The 16,052-nt window shown below is 38.5% G+C and overlaps 1 pseudogene; it reads right to left on the bottom strand.

The window, feature by feature from the left end:
* Positions 1 to 16,052, bottom strand: part of LOC149242384 (stromal cell-derived factor 2-like protein) — a 111,047-nt pseudogene that overhangs the window by 44,565 nt on the left and 50,430 nt on the right.

Raw genomic sequence — 16,052 nt, 5'->3', positions numbered from 1 at the left:
GTGTCTTTATCTTCAGCTGAAGCCGAGTACCAAGCATTATGCACAACAACATGTGAAGCTATCTGGTTGAGGAGGCTTCTCCATGATGCAGGAGAAGATCATAAAGAAGCGACCATCATCAATTGTGACAACCAGAGTTCCATTAAGTTGGTGAACAATCCAGTGTTTCATAAGAACACGAAACACATAGATACTCAGAGTCATTTTGTTAGAGAAAAGGTCCAGTCAAAAGAATTTTTTATTGAATACTGTAAAACATGTGACAATGTGGCTGATATTTTTACTGAGCCCCTTGGGAAAGTGAAGTTTGAATTGTTTAGGGGGATGTTAGGAATTCAGGATAATCCTTTCTCCATTAAGGGGAAGAGTTGAAAATAATTAATATTATATTGTATTAATGGATAAATGGTTACATGGTTATAACGTAACTCCTTAAGTTAGGATCAATTCCTAGGTTGTAGGAGTTTGTTCTCATCTCCCTATTATTTTGAGATGTATTTATTGTCTCATATTTGATTAATTGAACATGAGAGTGTATGCTCCAATTTTGCAACCTCCATGTGCAGCTTGCTCACCTGCGAGGTGTTGGTTAATTCAATTCTTTCTTTTCTTTCCAACTTTTCTAACATTGTCATGTTTGGAGTTTTAGTATTATTATGGAAACCATATTACTTTAGGGTTGGATGATAATGCATTCCTAGACCTTGAGGTTTTGGTAAATTAGGGTTTATGAGTAAAACCCTTATGTATTGAGTGTAAAGATCCTAGAAATGAAACCCTAGGTGTATGTTTGTCTGTCTGATCAAAACGCCAACCTAATCACGATAATTATATGTATGAATTTAAATGTATTGATATTTGTGTATTGGTTTTGTCCTATATATATGATTTAATTGTGCATCATTATTCTAGATATGTATATGTGCTAACCAAATTGTTGATGCTTACAGTGCAAACTCTAGGGTTTGCAACTAAGCCCTAGTAGAAGTTTGATATTCTAGGATATGATGTGATGATATTGTTTCTGTTATGATGACAAAATCTAGGGATTACAAGAAACCCTAGTAGAAGTTGGTCATTTAGTTGAAAACTTTGAATGTGTGTAGTATCTCGAAGATGAAATCTAGAGTTTGCATTAAATCCTAGTAGAAGTCTAACATATGAATTCTAAAGTTGTTGGGCGCATTGTAGAACTGTAGATGTTTGAATTGCTTCTAGGGTTTGCAATATATTATAGTAGAGTATGTCATGTCTCTGGAATAAATATTGAGACCATAGATATAATAAAGATTGTTATCTTGATTGAGTTTCTTGAAGTCTTGATAATGAAGTCTAGGGTTTATGACAAAACCCTCGCAAGAAATTGAAGTATAAAAAGTATGTGTCTCTTGTTTATTATGAACCTAACTAAGTTTAGGTATTTGATGTCTAAAGTCTAATGCTTCCATGATTATGATATAGTTAACTTCATGCCTCTATATATGTACTTGTTGTTTAAGTTGTGCAGGTACATAATCTTCAAGAGATTGAATATATTCGTAAGTAAAGTTGATTTGATTGAAAAGCATGATGAAGGAAGTTATATGAATAATGATTATCAAGATGACTCTGATAAGAAGGATGGAAACCATAAAAGATTCTCCAATGTCATATAAAGAAATTGATCTCCCTAATTTAAGAGGGAGCCTGGATAAAGGAAAGAGTATATCTCCCAAGTTGAGAGGGAGGGCATATTATAGTCATGATGTATACCTTGAAGAAATTGGAGAATGAATGTTGAGGTGCTGTTGAAAGAAGGAAAGCAGGATCCGGTTGAAGAATATGTTGTTGCATGAGAAGTAAGAAAGGGAGCCATATGATTGAGGAAACTTCTGTCTAGACTTGTTGGGAAGCCTCTAAGCCTTACTATGATAAATTGTGAAGCAACATCAAGATGTCTAAAGACCTCGAAGGTTTGTGTTTAGTCATGAGTATTTTAAAGGTTGTTACTGGTTGGGGTTGTGTTTGTTTAGGTAAATCTCTTGAAGTTTTTGAAAAACATGTTTGAGGTTATCGATATGTTTGATAAAGAGAGATTTCATGTATTGAGGCATTGTGTATGTAAAATTCCTGGGAGGACATATGACTGACATATATGTTGATGTCTAGTTTCCGAAGTGGTAGGGAGGGTAGTGTTGGTCATATAGATCTAACCTTGCATTACGCACCTTGTTCCCTAGGTTGATGGTTAGCAAGTAAGCCTAATGGTACCTAGAGAGGTTGAAAGCTTTATTCATATTAGTCCCCCCGAATAAATTGCCTTGGTAAAGCATCTAGTCCATGGCACCATAAGTTACTAAACTCTTCATGGTTCATGTGTTTTGAGATCTTCCATGTACTTGTATATGTATGTATGAATACCTCCCTAGTTAAGAGGGAGTGTTGAAGAATGTAACTAGGTTCGGTCTTCATAATTGTATTTGAGTCATAAATAAATGTATTTATCAAAAGAAAGAAAAATAAATTATTATTATTATTATTATGACTTGTTAAAGCATGGGTTTCATGCTTGGGTCATCATGATTTAGGTCAAAGTCCCCATTGAGGACTTCTATGTTTTGTCTTGAGTCATTAGAGTCATTTTCCATTTAATGAGACCCCTCTTGGGATTTTGAATTATGTAAAAATAATTAAAATTGAGTAAAATTAGTCATTTTTCACCTCCACACCAATTTGGCCCTTACCTTATCAATTCAGCCTACCTAAGGGTAATTGGACCTCCAGAAAAGGGTATATATACAAGTAGTTTGATTCATTTGGAAGAAACATCTCACACAAGTTCGATATCCAAAAGAAGGAGGTAGAAAAAGTGTGAAATTCCAAGAGAAGGAGAAGATTTGCTGGAGAAGGAAAATCAAATTTTCTGGGTTTTCTCTCTCTCTCACACGTGTAGATTTACTGGGCTATTTCTTGGAAGGTTGAAGTTACTGCTAGGTGAAAGTTTTGCTGGGATACTACTAGGTCAAAGTTTCTACTGGGTTGAAGATTCTACTAGGTCAAAGATTCTGCTGGATCGACGTTTCTTCTAGGTCAATTTTTTGTTGGGCTACTATTGGATTGAAGTACTGTTACTGCAGGGTTATCATCTATAGAATAAGGGAAGGGATTACTTGGTAGTCAGAGAAAGTCTGCGTCTAGGTCAAGGAGTCTTGGATCATCTCGTGAAATTATTAAGGAAGAGATGTTGACTAGGTTTACCCCTAGATAAGGGTTTTTCCCTAGCTTTCTGCCTACATATGGTGTCTTTGATCTTTGTGTTATTATTATTGGTAATTTCTTGATGAACTAAGATGAAATAAGAACTCAAGAAAGTTAATAAGAGCATAACAATATCACAAGTGGTTATCAACATAAAGAAAATATTTTTTCCTTTATGATTTTCTAACAGGAGGAACAACCACAAGACTAAGACTATCTCACATAGCAACACTGTCTCAATATATGAAGGTATATCAGGCCCAACAATATACAAGATTCTATGGCAATCAGATCCTACTCATTATTATTGCAATGTATTCCTGTAATATACAAAACCTGCTCAAATAAATCTTCAAAAAGCTTCTTCATCCTGCCTCACAATGAGCTATGCCAACAACATCATATTCAAGCTCGGTCGTGGTTAAAGCTATGAACTTATCATCCAAAAATATCATGGGATATATCATACTAAGGCAACACCCAAGTGTGCTAATCTTATCAATAGCAATCCCAAACAACATCAATGCATCCATGTAGTCACATATCACAGGAAGAATGTCTTAGACCCAAAAATTGATCATCCCATGCAAATATATCAAAGTGTGCTTCGCGACAAGTCAATGTGTATGAAGAGGATCAATCATGAATTGACTCATATTTTATGCAAAACATATGAATACACGGATGAGTGCTCACACTAAACATCATTTCTTCAATCAATTCTCGGTTTCCAAGGGAGGTCCAGATATATCTGTGCATAATTCAATAAAAGTGTCCAAGGATTTGTATTTCCAATTTCCAATAATTCTTCAATAGATTTATGATATAGATTTTTTCTTTCTTTTCCAAACTTCAGAAAGTAGTTCATCATGCAATGATTCTTCATTTTGAACTTCAGAAGTCATCTACCTGTTACTTTGATCATCAGAGGATCATTACCTGTCAAGAATAGACCATCAACATATAAAACCAAAATCAAAGTGATACCTTGGAACACTTTTGAATTAGAGGTTTAGATTGGCACATCTTCCTGGCTTCACTAGGTAACTATCAATGCATACATACCAGGCTTGGGGAGCTTACTTTATGATTTCTGCAAACATAACACTTGACTAAACCAATATGATCAACCTTACACAAATAAATATTGTGCAATCAAATTAACTAAGTCAGCTTATCAAGCCTTAGACGCCAGATCAAAACTAATATCAAATTCATAAAAGTTTCTACCAATATCCCTATGACAAACTTTTCAGACCATATGTCAGGAGGAGCTCACCTCTAAAAACCAAGTTACAACAACCTTTTATTTACCAAGCATTATCCAATCTAACTTTATCAAATCATCCTTATTATCATAACATGAATACTTTTTGCCACTAAATATGAATGGATACATCAAGGATACATCATACACGTTTCATGCATATACCAAGATTGAGTCATACAAGTCCCATCCATTCATTGTGAGATTACTTCATACTGAATCACAACTATTTATACTTCAACCATTGTGCCAAAGACAATGATACCAATACAAAATCATTATTGAATACCAATATTAGTCACTAAAGGTTATTATGCTTGCATAACACCTCCCTCAAGGAAAATCATCATATATCAAGTCAAATCATTAGTCATCAAGTTAAAACCCTAATTTTCCATCTCTGTGAATTCAAACAATCCTTAAGCCAAAAAATATGAAGCATCATGTCGATGTTATAAAGCGTATTTATGCACTATCAATAATTATGTCAAAACTCCAAACTAGTGCTTCACTGATTTTCTTCTTTAACTCATTGAAAGCCTTCTGCTTCCCCTTTCCCCATTGGAAACTCTTGCCACTTTTTTTATGGCATGGAGCGGTGTTGCTACCGCTAAAAATGAGGCTACGAATTTCCTCAGGTACTGTGCTGCTCCAATGAAACTCCTAACCTCAGTACCATTAGTAGGAATCGACCATTTCATGATGGTCTCCATCTTGGAAGGATCTATCTTCAATTCTCCTCCACCAATCACATATCCCAAATACACCAAGGATTGTTGCGTAAACTCACGCTTCTTGAGATTTTCTACCAGCTAGTGCTTCTTCAATGTTTCTAGCACCTGCGCCAAATGTGAAATATTCTCCTCTTAGGTAACACTATATACCACTATATAATCTAAATATGCAATAACAAATGAATCTATAAAAGGGTGCAATACATCATTCATTAATCTCATAAATGTAGCTGGTGCATTACATAGGCCAAATGGCATTACTAACCAATCATACAAACCTTGCCTGGTTTTGAAGGTGGTCTTCCATGTATATTCTTCTTTGATTCAAAACTGGTGATATCTAGACTTCACGTCTAGCTTGGTGAAATAATTTTCTTGCTGCAACTGATCTAACATATCTTTTATCCTAGGCAGGGGGTATCGATTCTTGAGCATGAAATTATTCAACACCCTGTAATCTATACACATCTGCCAAGACCCATCCTTCTTTGGAACAATGATGCTGGGTGACCCACATGGTGATGTACTCGGTCGAATGACACCCTGTTCCAGCAGCTGCTGCAACTGTTTCTTCACCTCACTTGCTTCTATAACAAATTTCTTGTACAACCCAATATTTAGCAATGGGGAGTCTGGAAATAGCTGGATCTCATGCTCCACTTCTCTCTTAGGGGGTAGCCCTTTGGGCTGTCGAAACACATCCTTGTATGCCTGTAATAATTCCTCCAATTGTTGTTTTTTGTTTCTTAGTAAACCCCTTTAGGGATGCCTTGCCTCTTATTGAATCCTCTACAGACTGATTTTCCCTTAAAAACAATAAAACATACTTCTTGCTGGATCTGATCAATTTCTTGGCTTGGTTGGCACTTACTGGTGAAATGTTTTACTTGCCTTTGTGTGCGTTGATGATGAACGATTTTACATCCTTGATGAGTTGGTATTGGTTAGCTCTCCTCATGAATATTTCATCACGCATGTACATGTAAGGACTCCCAAACATGACTCCACATACATTAAGGGGAACCACGTCTAGATCTACTTCATTAATAAAATCAACACTGATAACAAATCTGATTTTGCACTGTTTTGTTACCTTAATCTCTGCATCCTTATGTACCCATCCCAATGGATATGGGTTTGGATTATCATGAAATGCCAAGCCCAACTTCTTGACTGGATCAGCTACAATGAGATTCACCTGTGATCCTGAGTCAAACAGAGCATCAATCTTCGTCTTCTTGACCTGTATCTTTACATGGAAGAGTTTGGTCATTTCTTTCTCTTCCTGTTGCTGAAGGCTACTCAGATTCACCTCCTTCTACATTGATGTATAGAAGATCTTCTCATACGTCTGAGCTGCTTTCAACTTGGTTGCTCGAATCAGTGGCCATGAGGTTTTTCTTCTTATTATCTTTCTTCTTGTTCTTCGAATTTAGCTCTGGATGCAATTTCCAACACTTCTCCTCTGTATGGCCATCAATGTTGCAGTGGTTGCTAGGATCTTTGCACTAGTGTGTTGTGGCTGCCGTATTTTTATCTTTCCCATTTTTTCTTATTCTTTCCATCCTTAGAAGCGTCTTGTTTCTCCTTTTGCTTCAATCCACTTGATTGTGCTCTTTTCAAGCCTATGTTCTCCAGGTATTGTGCCTATACACAAGCCTCGTCCACCGTTTTAGGATTGAACAACATCACTTGCTCACGCAGATGGTGGTGCAGACCCCCAAATACTTGAGGAGTACATATGGGTTCTTTGGAGAGATACTCAACATTATAGCCATCTTTCTTAATTCTGTGGTGTACTCCTGCATGCTTTGGCCCGAATTTTGCCTGAAGTAATGCCATCGGATCCATTGGTCTTCCACGTACCTAACAGGATAAAACTATGACTTAATGAAGGTTTTTAAATCCTCCCACTTAGTTGTTGGAGGTTCTCCCTCCAACCTCAGGGTTCTTGTGTGGCTCTCCCACCAAGTCAGTGCATGGCCCTCCAATTTCAGCTGCGCGAATGAGATCTTCTGCTCTCCCTCGATCTAATGGACATTGAAATAAACTTCTAGTTGCTGCAACTAGTGGTTCAGCTTCAGAGCACCGAACTCGTCATGTTGTGTCTTGATATCGACTTTTGCTTCCACTTTAAATAGGGCTTGGTTCAAGACACTCAAACTAGGTTGATATTTTCCGAGTTCTTTCTTCGGCTGGTTCTCTGCGTCTTCCCGATCCCCCGATCCCTCTTCTGATTTGTTCCTCTACGTTCAAACCCACTTCTTTCCAAATATCCCCAGCTTATTGGTTAGGGCCGCCATGATGAGGTTGATATTTCAGTTTATATCCACGACTTATTCTTCAAGCTGTGAAAACCTCACCTTTGTAGGATCATGAGGTTCGTTTACAGATTCGTCGCCTATGATTAGGGTTTTACGATTTTCGGCCTTGCCGATCTAGACCCCTGCAAGATTCACAAAATACCCAAAGAAACCTAGCTCTAAAAACAAACGATCCGTAAACTACTGTGGATATTCCACTGGACAATTCATCACAACAGATCTGATTATATTATATTAAAAATCTGAGATTCTACACTATTACAATTTTATTTAACTTCTAGATCTGTCAAACTAACTAAAATTAGTGCATGCATGTAAAATTAAATCAGGAAGAAAAGTAGATAACTCAAAAATAAGCTCACACACACATAATGCACAAGATATGCTCTCTGGAAAACCCTTTCAGGAGAAAACTGAGCTGGAGGGTGAGGTCGCTTCACTCTCTTTATCTATCTGGAAATATGGTTGCAAATACAAAGAAGTAATGTATGTGGCCCATGTTCTACTATAGTGCACAGATCCTCTCTATGTGCTCTACCTCCTATCTCTCCTGGATATCTTTGCTCAACTATGGATCAAAATGCTCTTGAAAGAATGGAATGCCTCTTCCTCCTAGTGGCCCGGTTATAACACAGGCCGATAGCCTACTAGTGGTTAAGTTTGACTACATTAACTCTTATCTAGAGTTACAATATATAATCTTCTAGAGTTTTATACATCAAAAACACGTGGCTAGCCCTTTTTCCATGAATAATGGGGGTTGACGCGGCATCCTCCCGAACTATAGGTGTGAAAACAGGAAGGTCAACTTCTGAGTGGCATAACTTTTGGATACAGACTCCGATTGACGCAATTCTTGTGTCGTTGGAAATATTTTTGTGTGTAGAATAGCATGATTTTTTTTCACTTAAGCGGAAAAGTTTTACCCCCCAAAAAACGCCATTTGATTCCTCAAAATGCTCCCGATAGGTTTCAGACCTTGTTTCGCCAAACTGGGTCCCGCTGGTAGAAACGGTCCTGTGAGCTGATTCCTCCACTTTTTACCACTCCAAATTCATAAATATGGATGAAAAAAAATATAATGATCCAATTTGGATCATGAATTGTCCTGAAGAAACCAAACCCTCTAAAAATAGATGGGTTTGAAGTAGACCGGAATGTGAAAAGACATTTTTTTCATATCTGAGACTAGTTTTGTGCTGCTTGTTAATAAATTCTTTCCAAGGTTTAATTATGGACTTGGGAAGTGTGGGATGAAATTATTCATGTTCATGTTAAACCACTCTTGAAATGGCATCACTAATTTCATTAAATGTTGGCTACTGATGGAAATAAATTTCAAATAGCGAATTGCTCTAAATAGAAACTTGTTTATAATTTTGATTCCTTTGTTGTAATTCATATTGTTGCATCTATGATTCAAGTTGAAGAAAATTAATATTCTCTTATGCATCTTGTAAACTAATTCAAATATCGATGAGGATGACTTTGTTGATTTTGAATGAATTTTCAACAATAGAGTAGAATGTTCAATAGCTCTAATAACTCATTAATTCAAGCCATTTTTGCAAGGATCAAAGCTTAGATGCCAAAGAAAGTGTATTCTTCTAGATGAAACCTATGTTCATTGTTGTTGTAATATTTTCTAGGAGTTATATGAAACCCATCCAACGAGTTTTTAAACACAAGTCTATAAGTAAGTTTATAATGTGGCATCATAAAACACTTTATACTTAAGTTTATCACCCCACTGCTTGACTTTTAACAATATAAACACCAAAACTAGATTTTATGACTAAGAAAACTATAGAATTGCCTAAAAATATTTTCGCATTATCCTTGTTAATTTTTTCTTTAAAATTGGAAGATACACTGCAACAACTACCATATACTTTTTGGATGTTTCCTTGTAATGGTGCAAACCTCCTACTGACCATTAACTATTTAAGTGTACTTCTTATCATGATTGCACAAATAGCTATCGATATCAACATGTTGCTACCATATCTTTTTATCTTGAATCCATACTTTCCCTTTGCCCTCAATCTCAAGCATCCAACAATCTCCATTGTCAGACTTATTGTCTCATCCAAGGCAACTAACCTCCAAATTGCTATAAATAGGTGATGCATCTAAATTACTGTGTAGCCATCTTTCTTGTCTTGCAACCGAATAATTGTTCTACTTGTAATTACATCACCTTATTTGTCTAATGAATCAGGCATAGGTTTTACAATCCAATATCTATTGGAAACATCAACATTTGGAAAAATAGTTACATATTATTGCCCACTTCTAGATCCATGTGGAACTTCATGTGAATGTAAGCGAAAATCTGTCCAGTCATACATAATCTTCAAAATAGTCTCGTAGGTAATCTTGTCCTATTGACTTGTTGCCGCTATAGGAGAAATACAACATTGATCCAATGGTAGATCCATAGGAGAAGTAGATAAAACACAATTTAATGGTGCCTATTGGGTTGTGGACCTAAAAAAAGATCAATTATGTAATGAGCTCACTCAAATGATAGACTTTCTTCCAACTGAACAAGCAAAAAAAACCACATGCACATGCCTTGGACGTAAATATTTACCATTTTCAACTAATAAAACACATCATTGAACCAAAATTTTATCGAATTGCTATCACAAATGCTTGGAAACCATGGGTTCTTCCAATGTCACACCAGAAACCTTATTAGACAAAAGATGGTAGGCGTCCTGTTGAAAATATCAACAAGAAATGATAAAAATAGAAGTGCTAATAATAGCACTGCTATAAATAGCATTTCAGGATACATTTCAATTTTAGTTAGTCCCTGAACTAAATTTGAGAATTAAAATTCGAATTTGATTTTAGCAGCTGTTTGAAAAATAATTAATTAATTCATCTTGAGTTAATTAGTTGTAGAAAATCAAACATGAAGTGTATGTGAAGGCATGCAACAGTTTCCCCTTTGATTGAGGAAGTTATCCCTTGAGTAAGGAGATTAGGATGAGTTGTACTTTGAGTTGTAATTAGTTAGCTCAGTTAACTGAGTTAAGTCCAGTTAGATTAGTTCCAACAGTTTATGGAACTGATTGTGAGTTCAGTTAGTTAATGCATGCATGCATGTAATTACTGCACTTCAAATAACTGAATATTCTCTCATAAATAACTCATGCATGTCAGTTCAGTCAGAGACCCAGTTGAGATCTGATGATGGGATAGCGTACTATCAGTTGCAGGAATATTCCATTGAGGATTTCTCTTGCATGCAGAAGGAATTCATTCCTTGGAGATTGCGCAGTTACTTCTGAGTTTGGTGAGTTGTGTGAGAGGTGAGTTCACATAGGTGGCAACCAGAGGACCCAAGAGAAACTACGTAAGGAAATAAGAGGCTTGGAGGATTGAGGGATGGCATATGTTGTGTCTATTCAGTCTATGAGTAACATTGAGGGATTGTACTGAGAGTTGGATAGCTTGTGAGCTAAAGCTTTGTGTAATCCGGACATATTTCCACTTGTATGATAATACAGAGATCGGGGTTTTTAGCTGAGGCTTTCCCCAGAGTATTCTTCTATGTTCATGTGTGATTGATTTCTCATTCTCTGTTATATGTGTTCTATTTGATCTTGCTCAAAATCAATTAAGCTTCTGCAAGTTTGTTTGTAGAAGTAGATCAAGTATTTTTCTTTAGTATATTGCATTATCAGGTGATATACAGTGGGAATTTCTACATGGTATCAGAGCAAAGGTGATCAAAGTGAAGAACAATATACAAAGAAGGGAGAAGTTCGAAGTTTGAAGTTCCTGATTATAGAATTCGAATTCTTATCACATCTCAAATTTCACCAATGGCATTCAACGGTTTGAGACTCGAGTATGCCCTTGATGGTAGCTCGAATTATATAGCCTGGAAGGATCGCATGGAAGTGGTATTAGAGGACAACGGTTTGAAGGACTTCATTGATCAAGAAGTCCCTAAGCCAACAGCTGCTAATGCCAAAGAATTGGCGGAATGGAAGAAATGTGTGGCTAGAGCGAGGAGGATTCTTCTAGAGGGAGTTCGAGACCACATTGTCTCGAGTCTCCATGGGAAGGAGACACTGTTTTCAATGTGGAAAACATTGAAGGATCTATATCAAAACAACATCGATTAGAGGAAGTTGGCGCTGAAAGACAAGATTCAAAAAATCAAGTGTGAAAATGGCGACATGATCTCTACATATCTGAACAAGCTCACCACTTGCAGGGATGAGCTTGGAAGTGTAGGAATCATGACAACCGATGATGACGTGGTGAGTCTTGCTCTCCTCAGTCTTCCTAAGAGCTGGCATAGCTACCAAGACTCGGTAAATGGAAGAGAGAAATTGCCAGATTGGGAATGACTTTGGTTGGATCTGATGCAGGAGGAGATAAGGAGAAGCACCAGAGATGGATCTTCATCAAAGCAAGATGATGAAGAAAATCTAGTCTTAGCGAGTAAGACGAGGAAAGGGAAAGGGAAGGCGTCCCATTCCAAATCCAGTTCTTACCATGGTGGGAAGAAGATTTTTAAATCGAAAGTGAGATGCTTTCATTGTCATGAGGTGGGCCATTATGCTACAAATTGTCCACAGAAGAAATCCAAGAATGGATCCTCGAAGGGATCAGATGGTGAGGCACTGGCCTCACCATTCGAATTAGATTTCACCCTCATCGCATGTATGGTTTCATCGATGGTGGGGTGTGTTTGGTACCTAGACAATGGAGCTTCATTCCACATGATCGGCGACAAGAATCGTTTTAGTACCTTGGAGGAGAAGGACCTCCAGATGTGCATCAAGATGGGCGATGATGGAAAGTACTGTGTTTCAGGTGAAGGTACGGTTGTGTTTCAGAGGGAGCATGGAGTTCCTCTCACCCTGACTGATGTAAAGTATGTGCCGGGTCTGAAGAAGAACCTTGTGTCCATCGCTATGCTGGAAGACAAAGGCTATGATGTAGTCTTTAGTAAAGGAAAGGCATTCCTGAGGCATATCGGCACTAGACAGACCAAGAGGATTGGGATTCGAGTAAAGAATCTCTACAAGTTGGAGGTAGACGACTGTGCTGCATTGAGTTCCAAAGCAAAGTTGGTGCAGAGCCAAGATGTTGGTGAGCTATGGCATAGAAGATTGGGCCACTTGCACCATGGGGCCTTGAAGATCATGCAACAAATTTCTACCGGACTTACCAAGGGAAAACTGGAGCAAATGGACACATGCAAATGTTGTACCTTGGGTAAGTATGCAAAATATTCCTTTCAGGATCGAGATAGTAGAGCTGGAGAAATCCTGGAGCGAGTTCATACAGATGTGTGTGGACCATTCTCTGCAGCCTCCATCGCTAAACAAAGGTACTATGTTATTTTTATTGATGATTTTTCTCGTAGATGTTGGATCTACTTTATGCAGAAGAAGGATCAAACCTTCTCAAGGTTTTGTGAGTTCAAAGCCTTGGAAGAGAAAGAATCTAGAAAGAAAATAAGGGCCTTAAGAAGCGACAATGTTGGAGAGTATGTCTCCCAACAGTTCAAGGACTTCTGTGCAACAGAAGGAATTCAACGGGAGTTGACGACACCCCATAACCCACAACAGAATGGGGTGGCCGAAAGGAAGAACAGATTGATTGTGGGAGCATCTTGGCCGATGCTGCATGACCAAAGCCTACCACTTCATTTGTGGGTTGAGGCATGCAATACAACAGTATACTTGCAGAATAGAAGCCCGCATCATATACTGGGGATGAAGACACTAATGGAGGCCTTCTATGGGAAGAGACCAGATGTGAGTCACTTCAAGATCTTTGGATCATCGGTTTATTGCCATGTGACCAAAGATGCCCGGAAGAATCTAGATCCAACAGTTGAGTTGCGGATACTTGTGGGGTACACTAATACACCCGACAACTATCGAGTGTTCTTGCCTACCAGTTAGAGGACAATGGCACGCAGAGATCTGAAGTTCGACGAGTAGAAAGCCATGCGAGTATCACTTGAGAGGGAGCTCAAATTGCATGCAGAGGAGGAACTTTTAGTTCCTAAGGAGGAGGAGCCTCAGACTGATGCGGAGCAGCCGCATGCAGAGGATCTGGGAGTGGAGACATCCACTCATGCAGAGTCTTCCAGAGATGGACGGAAACGCTCAAGGGAAGCTGACAAATTGGTGATGGATGTGAGAGAGAATGTGGGACAACCATCCTCTCAGCGCAGACAGAGGAGATCACCCGAGCGGTACACTGGTTACATGGCCCTGGTTGGGGAGTGTGTAGAGACCGAACCTTCTTCATTCGAGGAAGCAGTGCAGCAACCAGTCTGGGTTGATGAAATGGTGGAGGAGTATGACTCCATTGTTCAGAACTGTGTTTGAGATGTTGTCCCAAGACCGAAGGACAAGTCAGTGGTGAGTTCCTGTTGGCTTTACAAGGTAAAGCAAGCAGCTGATGGCAGTTTGTTGCCCATGGTTTCTCACAGGTCAAGGGGATCGACTATTATGAGACTTTTGCTCCTGTAGCAAGGTACTCATCTATCATATCGATGTTGGCACTATCAACTTAGATGGGTTGGAAGATCCATCAGATGGATGTGAAGACTATGTTCCTCAATAGGAAGATTGAGGAAGAGGTGTACATTGAGCAGCCATAAGGTTTTGAGACCTTCGATTGTGAGTCGCATGTGTGTCGACTTAAGAGGGCTTTGTATGGGCTAAAGCAAGCACCTCGTGCTTGGTACACTAGGATCGACAGCTATTTCACCGGGTTGGGCTTCATAAAGGGTGAAGCAGATGCGAACCTTTACCACATCATGGTAGAAGGTAAGACATTGATCATTGTTCTTTATGTTGATGATATGATATTGACAGGTGATGATCAGTTGATCAAGTCTTGCAAGGAGGACGTTTCAAGAGAGTTCGAGATGAAAGACATGGGTCTTATGCACTACTTTCTAGGCTTGGAAGTGTGGCAGAAGGATGGGGAAGTGTTTGTGTCTCAAGGCAAGTATGCCAATGAGATACTCAGGCGATTCCACATGGAGAAGTGCAAGCCCATCCAGACTCCTCTAGCTGGTAACTGGAGGAAGGAGGATGCTACTTCAGGTGAGGTAGTAGTTGCTACTGTTTATTGACATCTTGTGGGTTCATTGATGTATCTAGTGAACACACGACCAGATTTGTGCTTTGTGGTGAACCAACTGAGTCAAGCTATGGTTCAACCTACCAAGCTGTTTTGGAAGGCAGTGAATCATGTGCTGAGATACCTCAGAGGCACATCTCAGTATGCATTGTGGTACAAACGGACAGAGGGAGTGAAGCTTCAGGGCTTCACAGATGCAGATTGGGCAGGGAGTCCATTAAACCAGAAGAGCACTTCAGGAGGAATTTTCAACCTTGGTTCAACTACGGTTTCTTGGTACAACAGGAAACAGAGGTTAGTTGCACTTAGCTCAGCAGATGCTGAATACATGGTTGCCAGTCAGGCAACATGTGAGGCCATTTGGATGCGGAAAATTCTGGTTGGATTGTTTGGTTAGAGGATGGATCCAACTGTGATTTATTGTGATAAACAGAGTTGTATCAAACTCTCTCAGAATCTAGTATTTCATGATAGGTCCAAGCACATCGATATTCAGTATCATCATCTTTGAGACTGTGTCGTGAAGAGGATCATGTTGTTGCTGTATGTTTCGACCGAGGAGCAGGATGAAGATATTTTGACTAAGGCATTGTCAAAATGCAAGTTCGAGTTCCACGGAGACAGGATTGGGGTGACTGATAATCCATTTCTTGTTGAGAGAGAGTGTTGAAAATAGCAACAAGAAATGCTAAAAATAGAAGTGCTAAAAATAGCACTCTTATAAATAGCATTTCGGGATACATTGCAATTTTAGTTAGTCCCTGAACTAAAATTGAAAATTAAAATTCGAATTTGATTTTAGTAGCTGTTTGAAAAATAATTAATTAATTCATCTTGAGTTAATTAGTTGTAGAAAATCAAACATGAAGTCTATGTGAAGACATGCAACAATTTCCCCTTTGATTGAGGAAGTTATCCCTTGATTAAGGACATTAGGATGAGTTGTACTTTGAGTTGTAATTAGTTAGCTCAGCTAACTGAGTTAAGTCCAGTTAGATTAGTTCCAACAATTTGTGGAGCTGATTGTGAGTTCAATTAGTTAATGCATGCATGCATGTAACTACTACACTTCAAATAACTGAATATTCTCTCATAAATAACTCATGCATGTCAGTTCAGTCAGAGACCCAGTTGAGATCAGATGATGGGACAGTGTATTATCAGTTGCAGGAATATTCCATTGAGGATATCTCTTGCATGCAGAAGGAATTCATTCCTTGGATATTGCGCAGTTACTTCTGAGTTTGGTGAGTTGTGTGAGAGGTGAATTCACATAGGTGGCAACCAGAGGACCCAAGAGAAACTGTGTAAGGAAATAAGAGGCTTGGAGGACTGAGGGATGGCATATGTTGT

Source organism: Pinus tabuliformis, chromosome 8 (genome assembly GCF_031772625.1).
Source record: "Pinus tabuliformis cultivar Carrire ecotype Pingquan chromosome 8, CPIR1, whole genome shotgun sequence".
In the NCBI taxonomy this organism is placed as follows: Eukaryota; Viridiplantae; Streptophyta; class Pinopsida; order Pinales; family Pinaceae; genus Pinus; species Pinus tabuliformis.
This window is presented reverse-complemented; position numbering and strand designations above follow the sequence as displayed.